The sequence below is a fragment of the Periplaneta americana genome, chromosome 17 (genome assembly GCF_040183065.1).
Source record: "Periplaneta americana isolate PAMFEO1 chromosome 17, P.americana_PAMFEO1_priV1, whole genome shotgun sequence".
NCBI classification, from domain to species: Eukaryota; Metazoa; Arthropoda; class Insecta; order Blattodea; family Blattidae; genus Periplaneta; species Periplaneta americana.
In genome coordinates, this window is record NC_091133.1 from 18,527,915 (window position 1) to 18,552,455 (window position 24,541).

The following is a 24,541-nucleotide window of genomic DNA, read 5'->3' on the forward strand; positions in this document are numbered from 1 at the left end:
TTATTTTGCATTTTTTACCAATTTATAGGTCATTAAATGCCTTGCCCTAGTAATAAATAAAAAATATGTAACTTAAAAATTAAACTTTATTGGATGTATTTTTGCACACTAATGAAAAATTACAGGTGCACATGTGATTCAACCTCAATTAATTATTGTTTCGTGGCGCAATTAATAATTGAATATTTTTTTCCATATTTTTTGCTGTCATTGATCGTCTCGTCAGTGGCAACCCATAAGTAGAAATCATCAAGTTCAGCTCTAATCGTTTCCATTGTGTCAATGTAGCAGGAGTTCAAATAATTTTTATGGAGTATTGATTCATGCGAAATATTGAAGTTGCGGTATTTGCGTAGGAAAGCTTGAAACTTTGGAACTCCAAGTTTATACCATGGTATGTTTGCAGCAACCATTGCCACGCACAAATTTTTATTAAATTCACTGGTACAAGACGAAGAATGTTGCACCACCACTTGTGTAACAAGAACTTGTTTCTTTTCAACGGAGCACGTTTTTTATTTCTCACATGAAGTTCAATTTTTAAATGCTGTTCTAACTGTGACTTCATGGAGCAACCAATGTGTTCGCCACACACTTTGCATAGCACGATTTTACCGTCGTAGTAAAGGAATCATCAATTGAAATCCAGCAGTAGACTAGCTATTTGTATCACCTGATGTCAAAATAAGCTTCATAAAAAAACAGAAAAAAAAAAACTATTGTTTTCTTTTAGAGCAATTGATTGGAGATGTTTGTGGGAAATGGTTATACCCATAGGGTAACTTTCACTTTTTCCTTCACCGCGTTAGCAGTACAATGACCCACCCTTCGCAGTGGTATTTGATCCTACTTTACCGTTACTTCTTAAGGGATATACACACTATTAGCATTGCAAACAAATGTCCATTTTTTCACAGAATACGTTACTATTTTCAATTATTAAATTATATTTACGCACTGGAGACGAAGAAATAAGCTTTATAAACAATTTTAAAACATATAACTTAAGAATTAAGTAGAGGGAAAATTGGTGAAAAAAATGCGTATTCTTTCAAAATATGTGAAATATGCCAAAATATTTATTATGCACCAAAATGTGTAAAAATATGTAACTTTAAAACATTGGAATAATGATCTCTTTGATATGATTCGCCAACATTTTAGCTTTCCTTATAGCTACATACAGTGATGGACAGAAATATTCGTATGAACCCTTTATCTTCATTAAATTAAACATTCTGACGAATTAACGTTATAATTGTACTAATTTTTCTTTTTATCATAACATAATTCCTTATTGTTTCTATCTATACAGAGAAATCGGTGCCAAACTGAACATAAAGCGACTAGCAATCGTTTGAACCATAATATGCTAGGACAGGATTATTCGAATATTGCAATCGTGGAGACAAAAATGCTGTATACATTCGCTAGTGCTTCAACCATCGTTTTGATGCAGTCGATAGACAAACGAGTCACAATATTCTCCTAACACGCAAAGCTGTAACACGTGCTAGTGTAATGGGACGTAAAGGTAAAGAGACAACTATTCAAGAAAGAAGAATTACTGTATTATAAATTTACACAAACAACAGAAGACGTATGCCGAAATTGCAAATGCTGTCAACAGAAGCTGTTCTACAGTGTGCAGTATTATAAAAAATGTTAGAGAACGGAAGACATTAATAAATAGAGAGCGCACAGGTCGTCCACGGAAGCTAACCAACAGGAAAGAAAGGGAGATTATTAAGACAGTGAAGAAAAATCCAAAGGTGAGTGCATCAGAAATAGCAGCTAATTTACAGGACGATTTTGGTACAGATGTTCATCCTAAAATGGTAACCAGAGCTCTTCACCGGGCCGGGTACAATGCCAGGGTGCCATGGAGGAAACCCTGTATAAGTAAGGTAAATAAATAGAAGAGACTACTGTTCGCAAATGAATTTGTCGACAAAGCTGCAGGGTTCTGGAACAAAGTTATATTTTCAGATGAAAGTAAATTTAATATATTTCATTCTGATGGGAGAAAACCGAACACAGAATTAGACTAGAAGAATATTATATCAACAGTTAAGCATGGAGGTGGAGATATCATGGTGTGGGGGTGCATGTCGGCCACTGGTGTAGGAGAACTGGTATTTACTGACAATTTACCCTTGGACAAGTTCAAGTACATGCAGATATTCCAGGACAATCTTAAGAAGAGTGCAGATAAACTTGGTCTTTTAGGGGATTATTATTTTCAACAAGATAATGACCCAAAACATACCGCAGAAATTTTTCGTTTGTGGATTGTCTACAATACACCTCACACTTAGCACACTCCACCCCAATCCCCTGACTTGAATCCAATCGAACATTTGTGGTCTGAACTGCAGAAACGAGTCCGGAAACATCGAATATCCAACAGGAATGATCTCAGACAGAAACTTCTAGAGGAATGGCATCAAATAGGGCGGAATGTCACTGAAAAATTAGTTTCTTCCATGCCTGTACGATTGAAAGAAGTCATTCGCAGGAGATGGTGGGCAACTAAGTACTAATGTTTGTTTTGTTTATATTTTGTGTCTATTTTTGAATACTTTTGTCCAAGCTTCTTGTAGCCAAATCATACAATGTTTTTCTATATACATTTATAACATATGACAATACAATTATTTATTTTCTGTATACATTTATAACATATGACAATACAATTATTTATTTTCAGAAGCATTCTCATTTCTCTTCATTACATTCCCACCTACAAGTAATTTAAAAGCTAATTATTACTTTCCCGAATACTTTTGTCCATCACTGTATATAGGAACAAAATATGTAATTACATAAAATCCGGGCTCTACATATCAGTGATGAAGCTAAGGTATAAATACTGGGTAGCCTAAGCTGAAAAAATTTGCTTACTTTATATATTTTTATATAGCAGAAGATTCTCGGCTTTTCTATCATTTCTTTTTGTGACAGACCCCTCAAGAAGGTGAGGTCCACTCATTTTCACCCCAGAAGAGAATACAGATACTCGTATATCGTTGTTGTTCCTGCAATAACTCCTATGTGCAAAATATAAAAGTTTTCAGTAGGAAGAAAAAACACATTTATTCAGCCTATGGCAGCCGTACATAGAAGACTGTGAATTCTTACATTTTCGAAAGAAAGAAATATAATTGCAAATAGGAGATTTTATTATTTGCTGTATCACTATTTAAGTTATTTAATAGAGCAAAAACCTAAAAATGATAAATATGTCACATAGGAGTTATTGCAGGAACAACGACGATATGTCTCATAACACTCTGTTAGCGAAGCATATTTCTTATATCATGAAAATTGAAAATTTATACTTTGTTTTCCTCCATGTGCTTTTTTAATATGTAAATTCGGTGTCGATCTTCTGTCTTTGTAAGCACATTTTGTTTCATACATCCAACTTGAATAGGGCCTACAGTTTCTCTTTTAATTCTACAAATAATGACTTCAATGTGCCATTTTACACAAAATTAATATGCACAACACATATTCACTTTTGATCAAACTAATACTCAAAACGCAGCTCATTCAGAGAAAACCAATATGGTTGGTTGGTTGGTTTGTAGCCAAAGTTCTGGTATCATGGCAATGAAGCCATTAGCTCTCTTGCAGTCTAGTATTTTTCCGTGATGTTGAGGTGAACAGGCAAGGCTTCTCAATTTTCCGGGTGGTACTTATCCATGATTACGTCCTTTCCACATAACACACAATTGGGTAAGAGGGAGATGCTGATTCTATGTAAATGAGCTGCCAAAGAATCATGCCCTGTCAGAAGGTAGAAGGCTGTCACTGCTGAATTTCTTGGTTCTTCAGGGATGATGTTTATATTTTGGAGGAGGGGTTCCCATGATTTATCTTTAGCTGATTCCTTTATTCTGTTCAGAAATTTTTGTTTGTATTGAATTTTTTTATTTAATGTGACAGAAATAAATGATTTTTGAGTAACATGTTTTGTGTTACGGTGCAGCCTTTCGCAGCCAGTTGCCCACCAATTCATTCCCTGTAATGCGCAGTGCGCTGGAACCTATTGCACAACTATTTTCTTGCCAGTTTTTGGAGCTGCTTGATCAGGGTGCAGCACTGAGAAGTTGTGTGGAGTCCTTCCTGACTTCTTTATAGAGAAAAATTTATAAGTTCCTCCAGCTCCTGCAGCATCAAAATCGGTTAGTAAAGATCAATCGCTGTAAATGTGTAGCCAGGTTTCACAACGATATTCGCTATTAATTATTTTGCTACGTTTGGATTTGTATCGTTTTTAACAATTGTTTATTGTTAGTAAAATAACATGTGCAAAAATACACTCTTAATTCTTACCTGAAGGAGTAAAAAACTCGTGCTCAGGAAGTTATCTAAACACATACTTAACACAAACAAAGATAATTATTTGACACAAAGTGGGTCAAGAAAAAAACAATTATAGGAATAAAATACAATTTCAATTTTAACAATTTAAATCATACAAATACATACACATATTAAATTAACATACTAGGGTTGGATAAAAAGTAATGGCAACAGTTCGATATTTCCGACATGGCTTTATTCACAGGGGTACAACATTTACGTACCTTCTATATAGTCGCCCCCCTTATTTATTACCTTTTGCCAAATGTTTGGAAGGCGTCGTACACCATCAGCGTGTCCATCTTTGTTGATGTTCTGTATTGACCACCCTAAAGTATGGATAAGTTCATCTCTGATATTGTATCAGGTCCCTCGCAGTGGTTCTTTCACTTTGGTGAAAAGATCGTAATTGCATGGATCATATCGGGTGAGTACGGTGGATGTTCCAGTAGTCCGCGCTTTCCGTCTGCCTTGGAGGTACAGCGTGGTGCAGTATTACCCCATCAATGTCATACGCCACAATGAACATCTTCACAGCACTTTGTGTAGGGCGCACTTTCTTTGGACAAGGAGAACCAGGATGCTTCCATTCATTTGATTGACATTTCAAGTTTGGTTCATACGAGCGAGTCCAGGTTTCGTCCATAGCGACGATTCGTCCAAGAAAGTAGTCACCTTCCCTTTGGTACCGGTGCAACAAGGCCTTCGCGGAACGCTTTAACCCATCGTGCAACTGTGCGATATGGCAACGCTGCATCGCCATATGCTTCACGCAGTCCCTGAAAACATTCTTGTGCACTATGACCTCGTGCCATTTCAATTTTGATCCAGGAATGTTGCTCTAGTATTGTAAGGATGGTCGTAGGGTGCTCGCACTATCCCTATGAAAGTGAACGTTCTACACACTGCAGTAAATTGATGGAGTATTGTCGCCGCTGGCTGCACTAACTCATCTAACAGTCCTTGTTCATGTCCACACAGCTGGCAGCTCTCGAATGCACCATCGTCACGTGACAGCAGTGCTGCCATTACTTTTTATCCAACCTATGTATATTCTTTAAAAATTAAATTCCTAACACTACTTTTGAAATTTTTTATACTAAAATTTTCCAAATTTGGGTATTTTTCAATTATTTTATTGTATAACCTTGGACCATAGTAGGTATCATAGCTAAGAGCTGGGCTTGTTAAACACTTCGTTTCCTCTAGTCGTATAAAATCAGATCTTTTAGTTACATATTTATGATGATACAATTTGAATTTATTACGATTTTTATCTATGAAGTTTAATAAGGCAATATAGTAAATCTGTTTAATTTTCAAAACATTAAAATCAGTGAACAAAAGCTCGGATGAGTAATCAATTGGTTTATTTTAATTATTCTTTTCTGAATAAGTATTAGTGGAGTGAAATTAGAATTACAAGCATTTCCACATCCTAAAATTCCACATTGGAGAATGGATTGAAATAAAGTTAAGTAAATGAGACGAAAAAAATATTGACTGGTAAATATGACTGAAGTATAACAAAGATATAAAGTTTTACGTAATCTATTGCATGAATATGTAATACGTTTATTCCATCGTAAATGTTGGTCAATTGTAATGCCTAAATTCCTAACTTCTGAGGATTCGGTTAATGTAGGACATTCACAATTTTAAGAAGAACAATAAGAATGACGAATTTTGAGCCTACAAGAAGATTGAGGAGATTTAAGACCATTGGACCTTAGTGAAAACGGAACAACAGTTGTTTTGGATATGTTTAAGGGAAGAGCATTTGGTTTGGTTTGGTTCCAATAAGTTGTTTCCAGTTTGAATAGTTATGTATTCCAAGGGATTTTGTCGGATTTGTGACATTTCAATGTTAGTTTGGGGAATGAGATGCGTTTGTAATCTTTTAACTTTCTGCATAAATCCTTCTTGTGTGTTTAATTTAGTAACTTAGGGAAGATTTTGTATTTTCTCCAATAGTCTGCATTAGACAGTCTAATTAATTTCTCATACCGGATTTCTGCTTGTTCTTGAAAGTCGTGTATCAGTGGCTTTTGTTGAGTAAGTTGTCTCATTGAATCTGTTGGTGTGGATTTCCCTGCACCTATAATTAAATGTACTGCTTGGTTTTGAAATTTTTCTAATTTATTTCATTGTTGTGGGGTGCATGTGATGAGTATTTCACTACAATATTTGAGGACAGGTTTCATGTACATATAAGTGGAATTTAGTGTACCGGTACATCTCTGGCTTCCCCATTTGCAGCCAGCTAATCTTTTTAACAGATTTAATCTCTTTTTGGCTTTTTCTATTACAGTATTAATATCATCTTTTCAAGATAATTTGTTACCAGTATCAAATATGACTCCTAGATATTGTGAATTGATTGCTCTTTGTAAGGGAAGTCCATTAAGCTTGATGTTTATGTTAACTGGTTTAGTGACATTTGTGAATATTTGATATTTAGTTTTGTCTGCATTTACTTGCATTAGGTTAGTAGAGCACCAATATTCCAATTTAGTGATAGCTGTGTTAATTTGGGTTTCCAATGACTTGAGCTTATTCTTTGGTTTTGAAATCCAGATGACGAGGTCATCAGCAAAAAATGCAAACTTTACTTTTTTGCCAAATATTTAGGAAGATCGTTGATAAATATATTAAATAATGTTGTACTCAACACTGCTCCTTGAAGTACACCCATAGCTGTGTGTTTGTATTTTGAAAACTATGACTGATATTTAACTGTGTTGAATCGCTGTGTGATAAAGTCTTGTAACTAACAGAGCATATTACCTCAGATTCCTATTTTGTGCAATTTGTCTACAAGCTTAGGCTACTCCTCCATATGCTGTCATAAGCAGATTTGAAATCAACGAAAACAACTGCAGTATGTTCTTTTTTGTTCATGGCTTCTTTAATACCCTGACTGAAATAAACAACTTGTTCGTTAGGTGAGTGCAGTGGTGATATTCGGCCGGCTCGCACCAGTATTGACGAACCGGTTGTTAAATTTTTCTAGGTAATATTTGCAATTACCATGGACATATACAGTATATGTTTAACATACATTACTGATTGTTAAACTTTTTGAATATCATCGCTGGGTGAGTGGTATTGTATAAAGCAAGGGCGTGCAGTGTAATTTTTGTGTGGGTAAGCTCTGAAGTTTTCTTATTGACATTTCTTTTATACATATTAGTCATGACTTATGAAACTTACAGCTTTTCTAAATATATATATATACATACAGTGTGATGGGTAAGCTCTGAAGTTTTCTTATTGACATTTCTTTTATACATATTAGTCATGACTTATGAAACTTACAGCTTTTCTAAATATATATATATACATACAGTGTGATTAACGAGGATTTACCGTCCCTTACGGAGCTTATTTTTAGCATCAGAAAACTAGCCAATTAAAGAAATGGCACTTCTGAATAGTTCATTCTCTATTTGTAATATTTTTTTCCCGTAAAACTAAAGAAAAAAGGTATTTTACTAACAACTTCAAATTGATGTAACTCTGAAAATATTGTGATTAGAACAAACGTTTATATGACTTTTTTCTCAGAATGTCTTCGCAAATAAGCTCCATAAGTGACTGTAAATCCTCGTGAATCACCCTGTATATATATATATATATATATATATATATATATATATATATATAGACTGTTTTAGCTACAGTACTACAAAATGTCAATAAATAATATTATAGCATTCTTTCATTAGGCTTACTTACATGTAATAAGGCGATGAACAGCAACGACAGTAGCTGTAGAAATGTATTACAGTACTTATAAGTAAAGTCCATTCTTCTTTCTTGTTTTGTGAACTTTTTGATTACATCTTCATAAAATGTGGCAGATTGTATCACTTATGAAGAAGTCCCTTTTCAATGGATAGAAGTGCTAACCCGTTAAGACGTTCTTGGCTTTGTGTTGATCGCTGGTATGATTTTATCCTTCTAAGTGCAGAGAATGTTCGCTCTACGGAAGCTGTGGTGCTAGGGATAGTGACAGTAAGTAATCCAAGTTTATAGACTTCTGGTAATGCTGTGTCAAGTTGTTTTTTCTTGAGTGTATTAACACCTGGTACGGATGTTGTCCAGAAAATTCATCATAAGAGTAGAGCACAATGAGTTCATTTTTCAGACTGATAAAATCAAACGTGTCCGACTGATTTTCTTTCAAAATGTTAAATATAATAGCAGGAAAGTTCACCCTAAATTCTTCGTACTTCTGAGGTTGTAACAAAGCCACAAAGTTTAAGTTATGCATAGAACTAAATCTTTCGTCAATTTGAAAAACTATTGTATCGATTATCTCAATGTAAAGGGCCTTTCTTGCAACTTCAGGGTCTTGTTCTGTGCGACGACATTTACTTGGAGTTCCATCATCTTCATGGTGGTAAACTACAGTTTCTATCCTTATAGAATCCCAAAATTTTCTGAGATTTTGGATATGTCTTTTTTGTTTCTGTAATTTTTTCACAGCAATGCTGAATATCTAAAGATTTGAACTGTAGTATATTGAAAAGTATGTCAGTGTAGCTGAATATCTTACTGAAAATAACTAATAACAGTGATGTCTCAAAACTGGTCAGAAATGTAAGGAAGCCTTGTGCAGTAACAACTGTTACACTGTCCCAGGTAGAACTGTCTTCTAATATGTCTTGAAAAAATCCAATGAATTCATCCCTATGTTCCTTTACAGTCTGAATAAGACGCGGTGTGAAATTCCATCTAGTTGGAGCATGTCTAGGCATTTTCTTTGAGGTATATTCCTTAAGCCGTTGTTCTTTTGGATGATTTACTGAAGAAAGAACCCAAACCAGTTAAAGTCTGTAAAAATATTCTGCTCTCTTTCAAATACGTAAGTGATTGGGGCAAGATTAAATTTAATTTATGACAAACAGTGCACAAATATTGCCTTAGAATATTTTTCAAGAAATTTAGTTCTCAGACCATTTGTGTGACCAGCCATGACAGCAGCTCCATCGAACGTTTGAGCAACGAGCTTGTTGCTTATGTCATACTCAGTGGCTATACTTTGGACATGTTCGAATAAACCACTAGCAGATCTATCATTGCTTACATCAGTAAAACATATGAATCTTTCATTAATCTCACCATTCTCTGAATCAACATACCTAAGAGTGGTTGAAAGCTGGGATGCATTCATAATGTCTGAAATTTCGTCTAGCATGATTGCAACAAATGACGTTTTTGAAAGTTCTTGTTTTATGTTATCCATAACAACATCACTTACAGCGAGAATCAAATCATTCTGTATTCGATTTGAAGTTCCGCGGAACGTGGCAGAAGTTTCGAGATGATGGCTGAGGGTTAAGTCATATTTTGCAAGGTAATTGAGCGCACCTAAATATACTCCTTTGTTAACTGCCTCTTCTGACTCACAATGACCACGAAATGGCAATTCATGTATGGCTAGAAAATAGATTGTATCAATTAACCTCTTCAATATTTCCCTGTTCTTTCGCATCATTTCATTGTGTTGCTCGACAGTGACACGAAGTTGTGAATCTGACTGTACATCTATTCGAGATGATCCAAATGACTTAAATTGTAAAACACTAAAAATATGTGCCTGTGACTTTTCATGTTTATTAATGGCATTGTGCAGATTTTTCAGATTATCATAACCATTATTTTTAGACCAAACTGTTTCTTCTTTAGAAAACATAAGACAGGGCCAGTGAAAGAGTTTATTTAATTTCGCACTTCCTGCAATCCACTGAGTTGGGACGCTTGAAAATATCGAGTATATTCTTTTCCTTTGTCTTTATGAGCTGCAAAAAGCGTTGGCATTTCAGGACATGATCAATCACTTAGTATTATGTTTAATTTTTCTTCTAAAGGATGTAATCGAAATGTGTGTTTCAATAATTGTTCAATAGGACATAATGAATCACCCATTCTTAATCAATACCGTATTTAGCTTATACACAGAAAACTACGACATAAATTGTCACTCACAAAGAAACAAAATCTTCAAATAACTGAAAGATCCTGAACACTATCTCAATTGACAAACAAATCTCATGTTTCACACACACTGCCAAATTCTTCTGCAGGAAGTCAAGTCTGGACAAGCGATAATCCCAGCGCTTATTCTTGCTGTGTACTGGCGTATAGGCAATACAGTGGTATACGAGGAAATTTTCCATCCTTGTCTACTGTCTGCGCATGCACCAGCACTGTAAAATGAGGCTTCAGGCAAGCTGTGAACGAAGAGCTGCCTTACTGCAGAAACGTAGTTAATCCAGAACACTTATATATAAAGTGCAGAATACACTTTATTAAAAAATGTTCATCTATAAGCTGAATGAGATAAAATTGATACATTAATTTGAAGTGTGTCTACTAGGGTATGCGGCGCTTACCCCACTTGCCCTAAATGCACGCCCCTGGTATAAACCCAGATTGCTGTTTTGAAAACAAGTTGTTGGATTCAAGGAACCAATTGTGACGTGCAGCAATCATTCTTTCCATATTTTCCATATCTGGCTTGTAAGAGAAATAGGTGTGTAGTTATTAATATTAGATGAAGTTTTACCTTTCTTCAAAATGGGTATAATACTGGTAATGATTTTCTTTTTCAGTTAGCAGATGCTGGTATTGTAAAACTTGTCTCCAAGGTTCTTGATAAATTCTGAATGAATTAAATCTGGACCAGAGACTTCATTGCATTTAAGAGTCCCAATAGCTGCATCTAGTTCATGGATTGTGAAACTAACAACAAACATTTCTCTTGTGTTTCATGTAAACACACCTCTTTTGCTCATCTTGATATTTTTTCATGTTTTTTTCTAACTTTTTGTGAGTTGTTGTGATTCTATATATTATTGTATATGTACTTAAAAAGGCGTTTGCAATAACCTGGGGGTCTGTTAGTTGTGTATTTTTGTAAATTATAAGTGAATTACTTGGGGCCGGACCCCCCCCCCCCAAAGTTGTAACATTACTACTGAATTTTTAAGCGTTGATAGCATATAATTCTGTTTACTCTAATTTCACCGAAATGATTCACGTCCATGTACAGTACGTAACACTTCTGATTTTTCCTGCTAGCCAAGTCCATCTAATGGCATCCTACTATAATCGTTGGTAGCTAGAGCTCTCTGCTGCTGAAAACGTAGCCGAGTGCCATCAGCCAACAAAGAATGCACAATTCTGTACTCGCTGTGTTCCAACCATCACGTTGTCATCACTGCTTAGCAGATTGAGTTCAATGTTGCCAAAGTATCTATCATTGATTATATTAAGTATTGGCGGTATTTGACTGGTCTGTGTTTGATTTTCCAAGTATCTGTGTCTTGAAGAATTATTAATGTGAAGTCGTGAAAACTGTTATGTGATATATTAACTTAATAGTAGTATTAGCACAAGTGCTCACAATGCAAAAACATAAAATTACCAGTTTTTTCAGCTCGGTTCCATCAAAGGTGGCTAAGTGCAATATTGAGACTGTACCTAACCTACAACCAACGAGTTAGAAAGAGAAAGATATAGAGTGGTCATTGCCCCGCCATGTTTGAAGAAAATTGAACGACCGTTGGTAATGAACTTATGCGCCCAAAACAAAGTGGGCGTTGTGATAACTGACATTAGAATCGTCAGCTGTCTTAATTTCGTTTGCATAAATCAGTTAAACTGAAGTGGAAAAACCTAGTATTTCGTCAAATACGTGATAGGAACTTAATCTAAACTTATGTACGCTAAATTTAAAACACTTGAGCTATTCCTAGAAGGAATGCTTAAACGAATAACCTAAGCAAATTTGTCATGTAGTATGACAAGAAGTCCTAGCAAATATACTGAAGAAAATGTTAATATTCCTAGGTTCTTTTAAATGCGACCTGCAACATTGCCTATAAAATGAACGAGTATGATTCGGATGATTTTATTAAGTTGTTTTCCCAGTCTCTACACGTTGCAAAACTATTTACTATACCATAAGATATAGAATGAAAGTAGGCCCTATCTGTAGGCCAAGCTTATAACGTGGGTGAAACATGACAAAACACACTTTCAGTTTTTTTGTTACAGTAAAGTATAATTATTATCGAAATGTGAACGTGAGGCCAACAGCCGGCTGGTCTGTCTGAGCCTTTCAAGGGCTGTGGCACCACAGATAATTATTAGTGTATAATTGAGCACCCACGTACAATAATGGGGTAAGTAGTTACGAAATATATTCATACTTACCCCATTATTGCACGTGGGTGCTCAATTATGTTCTTTCATGTCCTTCCAGTCAAAATACTAACAACAATACGACCTACCCCAGAGTTTTGCGTTATTTTGGATGCGAGTGTCGAAATACAATTTTAATATTTGATTGCTATTACTAGGTTTGAAACGGAATTGCAGCTAATTAACAAAACTATGGACTTAACTTCATAAATTTACATGAAATATGATATATCAGTTGTGTTTTTCCTTTTGACATTGCAGTTATATGCAGCACACACAACAGGCATGTTTTTTCTTCGTTTTTTTTGTACTTCTTACCTCCGTTATACAACATTGTAAGCAGACGAATTTTTACAAAGGTGGGCGCTTAGCTCAGATCTGCCGTGTTTCGCGATGGCGCTGTACAGGACAACATGGCCACTCTATAGTCTTCTCTTTCTAACTCGTTGCCTACAACATGATGCCAATATAGGTATTCTTGAACCGTCTGCATCGTCATCATCAACCCCAACATCGGTATTACTGAATGTGGACTCTAGTGGTAAAGATATAAGTTCTTTTGTTAACAGAGTACTTTCATCAAGGGAGAAATTTGAGACACTAAATTCCATTTGGGTGCCGAATGAGAATTTCAAGTTCCCAGTAAAACCAGTTGGAAAGAAAAAAAAAAAACCTCAGTTTCCAAAAGAGATGGCTCCAACGATGGAAGTGGTTAGCTTATTCAGACAAACAAAGCGGTGCATTTTGTAAATACTGTGTTTTGTTTGCACCTCAAGAGGTTGGAATGCACGAAGCTACACCAACAGGAAGGTTAGTGAATCAGCCATTTGACAATTGGAAACATGCATGTGAAACATTTAACAGGCATGAAAAGTTACAGTATCACCTGAATTCTGTGGATACTTACACTAAATTAAAATCTATCGAACAAGGTAACGAATTGCCAGTTTCTTTGCAGATTGATAAAGCATGAAGAGAGCAAGGGAATGTAAATGTTCAAAGGATACTCCCGATAATTAAAACCGTTATATTTTGTGGCCGCCAAGGCATACCATTACGTGGGCATAAGGACTTCGGTCCCTTTGATTTGGAAAATCCACCAAATCATAATGAGGGAAATTTTAGAGCTTTGTTAAGGGAGCGTGTTGATGCAGGAGATGATAACTTAAAGAGCCATCTATTAGTCTGTGGAAAAAATGCAAGTTACATAAGCTGGAAGACACAAAATGAAATTATATCAGCCTGTAACTATATTATTCGTAGCCAAATAGTAGTGAGAGTGACTGAGGCAAGATGTTTTGCTATCTTAGCTGATGAATGTGTAGATGTCAGTGGGACTGAACAGTTTTCTCTGTCAGTACGTTTCCTTGAAAATGATAGCATCAGAGAAGAATTCCTACAGTTTATTCCAGTTTCTGAGACAACTGGAATAAATTTGGCTAGAACAATTCTTGAGAGCCTCACTCGATTTAATGTTGATTTGAAATATATGAGAGGGCAAGGATATGATGGTGCAAGTGCAATGAGTGGACAGTTTCAAGGTGCCCAGGCCTTTATTCTTAAAGAATGCCCTGCCGCTTTATATGTCCATTGTGCTTCTCACAGTTTGAACCTCGCCATATCAGATGCATGTTGTGTTCCAGAAATCAGGAATTGCATTGGCATTGTAGGTAAAGTGTGTGAATTTTTCAACACTCCCAAAAGGCAAGATGTATTAATAAATAGTATAAAAGAGCTTTGTCCTGAAAATAAAAGAAGCAAACTCGTCCAAATGTGTGCTACTAGATGGGTAGAAAGACATGACTCTGTGATGGTATTAATGGAACTGATGGATGCTGTCCTCCCTGCATTGAAAACCATTTCTTTGTGGACTGACAAGGATGTATCTTCCAAAGCCGATATGCTGAATTCTTCAGTGACCAAGCCTGCATTCCTAATTTCCCTTCACGTAATCAACAAGCTCTTCTGTGTAACAAAAACCTTAAGTGAATACCTTCAGAAGACAGATATGAATTTGGAAAAAGCACTTAACCATGTAGAAAATGTTTTAGGAGTGTTACAAGAGGTTAGTGATGCAGCAAAAGACCAGTTTAAATCTATATTCTCGACGGTTTCTACTCAGCTGTCGTCACTTGGAGAGGAAATTAGAATCCGTCGATGTGCATCTGGACAACGTTCACAATTCCGCAGCAATGTTCCTGCTGATAATGCTGAGGAATATTACAGGAGGACTGTATTTTTGCCATTCCTATCTAATATGCAGTCTCAGATAAAAACAAGATTTGCTAAACATAACATTTTGACAAAATTTTTGCGTCTGATCAAGGAAGATGGGGTTGCTAGTGATTTTATAGTTCTGGCCAAGTTTTATTCTCAAGTAGATACTAATTTTTGTGTCCAAGATGAGGAATTGGTATGTGAATTTGAACTCTGGAACACATTTTGTAAAGGAAAACAGTACAAGTCAGTGTGGGAAATGTAGCCTATATTGCATGTGAATATGATTTCTATCCTCATGTGAAAGAGCTGTTGAAGATTTTATTAACATTGCCAGTGTCCACAAGTACAAGTGAAAGGTCGTTTTCGACTCTTAAGAGATTAAAGTCATACCTGAGAAACACCATGGGAAATGATCGTCTAAATGGTCTTGCTTTGCTAAACATCCATCATGATATCACAGTTTCTCCACAAGATGTGGTTACTGCACTAAAGATAAAGCCAAGAAGACTGGATTTTGTTTTGTAAAAAGAAATTGAAAGAGGTATGTTTGTGTGTATATGTGTGCGTGCGTGCATTTATGTAACTTGACGTTCTTTCATTGGGACCCCCCCCCCCCCAAGAGAAATTCCTGGGTGTGCCCCTGGCTGAGAGTACTTCTTTCTTAAATGTGGCCACTTTACAAGTTTCCAGTCTATAAAATTGTCTCTATTACTGTTCTCTTCTGCTTGTTTTCTGGCTGAATCACGAGCTACTTTTGATGTCATTGATTCTGGTTCACGTTAACATTTTGTTTAAAAAACTTAAAATTGTTTAAACACACGTTAAAAGTGTTAAAATTTTTTAAGAAGGTTATGTACCTTAGACAGATGGCCCGTTTTGATGCCGGTTCTGTATCATCTTCAGTATCCTACGAACTACTGATGTTCCTGTTGATCTTGCATACTGCCATTTGCATTCGTCAATTGTAGGGGTGGGGGTGAGTTGCTCCTATGGTGGGTGTGTTTGTTTGTGTGCTATGTATCATGATGTCGAATAATGTGTGGGTATTGAACTGTAATTGTGTATTAAGTATATGTTGTGGGTGTGTTATTGTATGTTTGTATATTTCGTATTGTTCTAAGATGTTTAACTATGGACTTTTTGGTGTGATGTGTAGAATTTCCATATCTGTTTCTATATTATTGTAGTCATGATTATTGTTGATAATATGTTCTGCGTAATTTGATGTGATGTATGGTTTGGTTATATCTTTAATGTGTTCTTTATATCTTGTTTGAAAGGTTCTTCCTGTCTGTCCTATGTAAAAATGTGGACAACTATTGCATTTTAGTTTCTAAACCCCAGTTGAATTATATTTATTTGAATGTTTGATGTGATTATTTAGATATTTCTGTGTTGTGTTATTTGTTTTGTATGCTATCTAGTATTTTAGTTTTCTGAATGAAATTGCAATTTTGTAAGTATTGGTTGTGATATGTTAATGTTATTTATTTATTCTCACGTGGTGTTTGTGTTGGTTTGTTCTGTTTTTGTTTTGACTTTTTTATTAGTGTGTCTATCATGTTAGAGTTATACCCATTGTCTTGTGCTATATATTTTATTGTGTTTATTTCTTCAGTATTGTTGTCATTGTTCATTGGTATGTTAATTAATCTGTGTGTCTTTGTACGGAAAACTGCATGTTTATGTTGTATGGTATGGTTAGACGAATTGTGTATGTGTGTTGCAGTTGTGGTGGGCTTCCTGTATATTTTGAATTCATGTCTATTATTTGTTTTGGTTATGGTGATGTCTAAGAAATTTATAGCTTGGTTACGTTCTGTTTCTATTGTATACATTAATTTGGGATGTATTTTGTTGAGTTGTTGATGTAGGTTTTCTATTTGTCTTTTGTTTCCATTATATAGGGCTATTATGTTACCTACATATCGATGCCAGTACATTATTCTCTCTGCGTCTTTGTTGTTGTCAGTGTTTAGTATGTGTGTTTGTTCTATATTATGAATGAAGATTTCAGCTAATATACTTGATATAGGTGAACCCATTGGTAATCCTTCAGTTTGTGTATAATATTTATTGTTATGTGTGAAATAATTTTGTTTTGTATTAATCTTTTTTTTAATGTTTCTTCCCTTTAGATCCCAAAGCAAGCAAAGAGCTAGTGGCATACTAGTTGGCATCAAAAGAGGAATACGGTAACTTTAACCTTCAACATTATTAAACAAATGACTGAGGAAGACAAATCTGAAGTAACGAATATATTATGCAAATCTGGCTTTCAGGTAGAAGCTCCCTGTTGTAGAAGTGTCATTTGCAGAATTTGATAACAAATGAGTTCCATCAATTCATATCCTTCCAATTATTGCATTTATACTGGTAACGATAGAGTTATAAATTCTTAACAGTGAGTAGTTTCAATACTAATGTAGTAAAGTCACAAGAAGTATTTCCTTGATGTGCAATATTTCACGAGAATAAAATAAAATTCTCATAGTAACAGCTAAAATGCCTTGTCCATACTAGTTAAGTATTTAAAATGGAGCACGATTATGTACAGAAAAAGCACTGTTTAATAATGTAATTGAAAAAAAAATTAAAGAAACATTTGATATTATCAAAACTTCTGCATTTGTGTCTGACTTTATATTTCCTTATAATATGATTGCATAATTACTCTAGTCCAGTAAATCAGTCAGCTCTGTTACACCATTCTGTTCCTATGGGTACACAGTTGAAAAAGAAATCCACCAATGTCAGCACAAGCCAAGATGATGCACAAAAAACCATCTTGATTGTACTGCTATGTTCACCCATTTTGATTTGTTTGTGTGTCATACTCTTGCTTTATGTTTTAGTCTAAGCATTAATTTTTACTCTGTCAGATCTGTTAGTGTTGTGTTTTCCACAAATAACAAGATATAAAGTCAAGATCAAGAGGACATAATAATACACGTGTGCAGTAGTTAAGTTGCTATTTTGGAGATTTTTAAGCCAAAAAAAAAAAACTTTAGGTTCGCACATGCTTATTTGCTTTGTCATGTCTGTTACCTGTCAGATCTGTTACTCCATGTCATGTCTGTTACATCATTCAAAACAGAGCCTCAATTTTTTTCTAATTATCTATCATTAAAGAAATTAAAGCTCAAATATCTTCGCCTTAAGGGCAATCTACTAAGATAATTGTTACTGAAAGAATGGTTCGGAGACTTGAAAGCATATAAATGTCCTACTAATCGGTTGCTAGCCGAGGAGTAGTAAGTTCAGTGGTGGGGTTGCCACCTTATAGCCTTTGGACCGGCTTTGGGACTCCGTTCCAGACTCCCAAGACAAATTCTCCACTATATACCACATGGAAGACGATCTTTGGGACGCCCCCTGAAAAGATGGACAGAGACCATAACATAACAGGCCACTAGGCCTAATACCTGCAATGACGATGATGATGATGACGATGATGATGATGATGTTGATGATGATGATGATGATGGTTTCTGTTAATTACTGAACAAGTTATTATTTTATATTAGGTAAAAGATTTGATATTAAGATATTTAATATACTAATTGTTCATTTTTGATCTGAAGTTAGTTTTGTTACTATTCTAAGAACTATGCACTGTTTGAAGAATATCTGATATAAAAACAAAGGAATTCTATTTCTATAAAGATCCACTGTCTTGTCCCATAACACTCCTGACATTTCGTCGTGCCATCAAAGATTCATCGATGCTTGTAGAGAATGCTGTAAAGCAAGGTCAGTGTACAGTGGCTGATTACTATGGCAGAGACATTGCACTATATTAATACATGCAGAATATGCACTAAATAATACTTTAATTTTGACGTTCTCAATCGTCCATTTGTTATACAAATTTCGCAAATGACCCAGAAATGTATTGTAGTTCTTGAAAACAAAGAACTGTAATTGTTCAGCTGCAACATTGGCTTCCATTATTGCAAACATATCAATGTCTTTATCTATTAGAATTTTATGTATTTTAGTTTTCTTGGGTTGATTAAGGCCCCCAGCATTCCACTGTAAGACCTTCAGCTGAGGTAGAATTATATTGTGTTTTGTCTTCTTATGTGATGCTAAAATATTCCCCGTCCGGAGATCCGAATGAGGGGACTTTTTTACCTCCGAAATATTTTACTTCGGATTGTATTTGTCATTGGAGCATGAAGGATGGTCGTTTTTTTTCTATGTTCATTAAACATAGTTCAGGGGGCACCACGAGAAGGCGACCATCATCACCCCCAGAACACCAATATAGCGCAACATATTGTTGTGGCAGAAGGCTAGCCTTGTTTCATACTGAGATGTAGTGAATTGATATCTCCTCTCTTGTCCCCTTCAAGCTTCCGAGTCAAGGTCGTAGCCATGCCTTTTTAGAGGTTTAGAGACTTCTGCCACAAGTCTCGCACCAAACTCTGTATCCTGGAATGACTGTCAACAGTGAAGGATGTGAGTGAAAACCAAGTCTTACGATACATCATTATTGCAAACATATAGACCTATTGTTACTAGGTATAATAACTCAATTTTTTTGGGTCTGCTAAGAATCAAAATCTATTAATTTGAGAAAAAAAAATTCCGGCACCTGGAATCGAACCCGGAACCTCTCAGCTGTGCGCGCTGAATGCTCTTTCCATCTGACCCACACCGGGACATGATCCATGGTGACGGCCGAACTTCTCTCATTGTATTATCAATAGCCTACTACCTGCAATTAAGACATTCAAGCCATGTATGCAGGAGCGCATATTTAAATGGCTTCATGGTCATTTTCAACAACAGTTCATGAGTTACTGTTAACATTGATATATACATATATATTTTTATATGAGGTCTCGCCATCCTCATTGAATAATCAATGGCTATAAGTAGCCATCAGAGGTCTGCATCGACGTTTTCGCTCGAGCGCTAAGTAGTTCATAGCATAATCGATAGGTAGCGCACATGCATGATGGGTAAAATTGTCATGAGCGATAAATCCTCGAACGGTATAAGCCGAGCGTTAGACATTCGTTCTTGTTACAGTGATGAACTGTGTAGTAACATCAAAGATGTTTATCATTTCAAAACTTTGCAGTGTTTAACTAACCTCTCCATAGTACAATTACAAAACTTGCATTAAAATGTAATATAAATATTGTACGTAAATGTTCTTTTTTTTTTTTTTTTTTCCACGCAGGAATGATTCTGTTTTTGCCATATCTGATAGATGTTATTGGATGTAAATGTAATTATTATAAACGGAGAACACAATCACGATAATGCAAGAACTGTATCAAGTTTTCTAGTAATAATAATAATAATAATAATAATAATAATAATAATCTCTAATAATCAGTGTATCAATCTTTGCGTCTGTAACGTTGTGCAGCTTGATTATTCGTTTTATTATATTTTCTGTGACGTTATCTCTGTACTAATATTGTTATTAATCTACTGCTATATCAATAATATTTTGTAAAACGTTTCTACATTGTCGCAGTATATAGGCGGAACACTATGTATGGACCTATCAAATTATATATGTGGTAAATCAAATATTGAATAATTATGAATTAGCAATAATAACTGTATATCGAAGTTTTTCATACTATTTTATTGATAACTTCATGTTCCTGTTTTGGTACGTTCCACTGACTGTTCCATTAAACGTTTGTCATAAACGCAGAAAATAAAGCCTTATTTTTACCGTGTGAGCAAAACATATGTGTATCTTATTTGTCGCCTTCCATACAAGATAAGACATGTTGGTGAGGTGACCTTGTACTGTGCTTCTATTTATTACGAGCGTATCACGACCGATCTTACCTCACTCAAGGGTGCGACACTCGACCGAGTTCAAGCGAGCGATTTAACTCCAATGCAGCATTCTGATAGCTATACTGTAAATATCTATTAATTTGAGAAAAATTCGTTCCAGCACCTGGAATCGATTCATTGATTATTCAATGAGGATGGCGAGACCTCATATAAGAATATATATGTACCGGTAGGCTATATGAGCCTCAAAAGCCTCTTAAGAGCTTAGTCACTGACAGATATTCCCCTCAGAATTTGTCATTTGAGCTCAGCACGTGGAACGGCCAGGCGCTACATGCCCAGCAGAGTAGGCGAACTGTCTGGTCTTGCCTAGGCTCTCTGCCCTGATCATGGAACCTGTATGTAGTTTCGAAACGTTAGAAATGTTAGCTCCAGGACATAGTGCAATATCCAAATCACATTCACCGTGAAAACCTAAAAAACACATATAATTTAAGGTTATATAGAAGGTCTAACTCCAAACTTGTTAGCAGAATTTTTGTAATGTGACATTGTTTATGCATTGCCAAGTAGAGACAAATGATACTTTGGAGAAATTGCATTAATGCAATCTAAAGCATAAATGAATTCAGAACTGTGTTTTGTACATGTCGAAATGGAAATTAAATAAAACTTGGTTTAATGTAACATAGTAGCAGCAGCAGTATCTATTGCCCAGACACTTGGAAGTTCTCCATTCACCTTCTAACTTTGCAGTATAATTTAGAGTCCGAATCCAAAAAATCTGATGCCAAAGCTGGACATTTTCGTAAATGTTCTTGATTCATCAAAGAGTCTTCTAGATTACACAGGATGCATTTTGGTGAACAAAAAATTTCAATTTTAAACAGGGTGCTGCAAACAGTCATGACCAGTTAGCATCCGAAATTTTGCTACTGAATCATGTCGAAAAGAATCAGATACCTTATATATTCTTTTTCAGTAAGTAATACTGACCAAGATTTATTATTGCTGTTTTCTTAAAATTTCTTCAGAATTTTGATTTGAAATTTAATTTTAATGTAACATAACATGACTTAAAATACAGATTAGCCTAAAAAAAGTATACACTGTTCGTTTATAAATAACTTTAGAACAAATTCAGATAAAATTCTCATTTTCGGGGAAATTGTAGCTTAATGGATAGGTCGAAGAGGTGCTGTCGAGTACCCAGCACAGTCCCCAAACCTAACACCAATTTCTACATATGGGGGACCCTAAGGATGTTGTTTATTGGGAAACGCCAGCTACACTGGATGTGCTACGAGAACAAATCAAAATTTAACGTCATGTGCAGCTATGACACTGGACACATTACGGAACTTAGTTCGTGGAGCAGTTCAGCGGCATCAATAGTGTTTGGATGCTGTTGGTGGTCACTTTGAACAATTTCATGAAAAACGAGAATTTTTTCTCAATTTGTTTCACTGTTTTAGGACCCCATCTTCTTTCATTCAGAGCAGAACTAAGTACAGATCTAATACTTTTCTTCTTAGGCATTATTAACAACTTATCCAACTAAATATAACAACTATAAATAAACAGAACACTACAACTATACTTATTTCACTATTTTTAGGTCTATGTAAATGTTTGTGTGTAAATGGAACACTCAGCAAACGAATATAAACCCACAACACAAAACTAAACACTCAACTAACGATTATAAATGCACAAAACAAACCAAACAAGGCTGCAGGCCGAGTTGATAACCAGTCTACTATTGTAATATGAAGTTACGACATGTGTACCGTACAAAGTTTCATCTGCTTTGATAAAAAAAAATAATGTAAAATTGAATATTGTCTAAATGTAAAATTTTTATTGCCAGCTATATACATTTGCTTTGTAGGTGATCGATTCATATAGAGGGCCTTGTACGAGAAACATTTGAAGCTATATACATTTGCTTTGTAGATGATCGATTCATATAGAGGGCCGTGTACAAGAAACATTTGAAGAATGTTATTATTGTCAGTATTGTCACCATGACTATTTATAAATATAAGTGTCAATGGTATTGCATTAACAGCTGTACTGATTTATTAATTCCAACAAAATCGCGACAGAGGTATGAAGAGGAATATAAGAAGTTTTAAGAGTGTGTAAAAAAAAAGTAGAGAATGTTTCTGAAAAGTTTATGCTTGAATATTGTTAAATGAAAAGTGAAAAGAAGAAATCAAGTTCTCTGTGGATTCATTATTCTATGCTGCGGTGTACGGTATCACTGAAGAAAAACGTGGACATCAATCAGTAAGTAGACACAATAATTGTTAGCTTTTTAAAGCAAAAAAGTGAATTGTGAAAATGTTACCATTAATGTGTATAACAAATAAAAAGCTTACAAGGACAAGGATCCTGCTGATCCAAAGTTGCACTCGGGCATGGGTTCAATTCCAGCTTGTGCTCATTACTGGTAGTTTTTCCGAGGTTTTCTCCAACCATAAGACGAATGCGAATGTCAGGTAATCTATGACGAACCCTCAGCCTCATCTTCCCGAATACCATCACGCTATTACCAATACAATCAATGCCAAATATCCTAGTAGTTAATACAGGGTCGTTAAATAACCAACTAAAAAAATTGCAGAGAGCAATCAGTGTAGTATAATGAAGCATTAATGGTTGAAGTGTTGATCAAAACTTTTTAGTGGTTGTGGTAGCAGTATGTGTAAGAAAAGTAAATAGTTGGTGTACTATGGTTGATGTTTAAGAAAGTGCGAAGTTAATACAGTGCTAATAGTACCTCCATCTATGCCAACAACTCTGCTACAGAAAAGAATAATAAAGTTATGCCTTAATAAACTCTTGATAACCCTTCAGAACTGTTGTATTCAGGATTTAAAGTATTTGACTTCCATCAAATTTATAACAATGTATTATTGAATTTCGTACATAAAAACCGAAATATATTTAATTTATATTCACATAAATCAGTGATGTCAATTGATGCCCATAGGAGCAAGCGCGTGCTTTAGAGCTCAGGAGAGCCTGTTCAGGGATGGTCAGCACTGATTCAATAGATAAAGGGAAGAGAACTTATTAAAACTGTATCCATGTTAAATTTTAGATTTGTCTGGAAGTATTGCATTATAAGAATGTAAGTTTTAATTTTAATGTTCATTTTTCACAAGTTTGATTTTTTTGTTCAAAAGAAATATTTTCTCAACTTTCTTTATAGACAAGTGAAATTTTCAGATACAGGCCTATTTATTTAGTAGACTTACAGAATGTTTTCGTTAATTTAATATACCGTAAATGCATATTACTGAAGATAGTGTATTGAAAGTTTTGAAAATATTCGCATGGAAATGAATGACTAACAAAGCAACTACTGTTACATCATAAGCAAAAGATACATCCCCATGTGTTGTAAAAATGTCAGCTCTATAGCTTCAGCACATTTCGAGAAAATAATTTAATATTCTGATGATAGGAAGTTGCTCACCAATATCACCTTAAAAGCATAATGTGATAAGAGTTTTGTTATGGAATATTAGTTACACTTAAAACATATACAGCACCTAGGTAACTTTGCTTTGTACTGTAATATTTTCTTGATTATTTTTATAGGGCTAAAGGTATCATCAATATCAATTACAACTTGTCATGTCATACTCAATCTCTTTTTTTGGGATATTTAGTACAGTATAGTTGTACTACTATGGAATTTATGTGAATATTCCTTCTTAACTCTTAATTATGTTATTAACATTTAAAAACAACTGCAATATTAAGAAATTGGTATTAGTACTTTTGTTTTACAGACAATATAGATAATATCAAACAGAAAGAAGCCATATAAAAATAACGACATAAAATGTCACGTTCCGTTTGAAGTTTGTGCACCACTGTTTTCTTAATCCTACAGGCTGCTTACTCATATACACAACCCTTCCTCTTTCCATACTTAGCGCTTGAT

General features: G+C 35.0%; 1 long non-coding RNA gene across 1 annotated transcript in view; it reads left to right on the forward strand.

Annotated features, from left to right (window-relative positions):
* LOC138692693 (uncharacterized) overlaps positions 1-17,425 on the forward strand; it is a 35,407-nt gene extending 17,982 nt beyond the window's left edge. Inside the window, exons 4-5 of the long non-coding RNA XR_011330108.1 lie at positions 13,155-13,395; positions 16,944-17,425. This is a non-coding gene — a long non-coding RNA (uncharacterized lncRNA). The remainder of the gene's footprint in view (positions 1-13,154; positions 13,396-16,943) is intronic.
* The last annotated feature ends 7,116 nt before the right edge of the window (positions 17,426-24,541 follow it).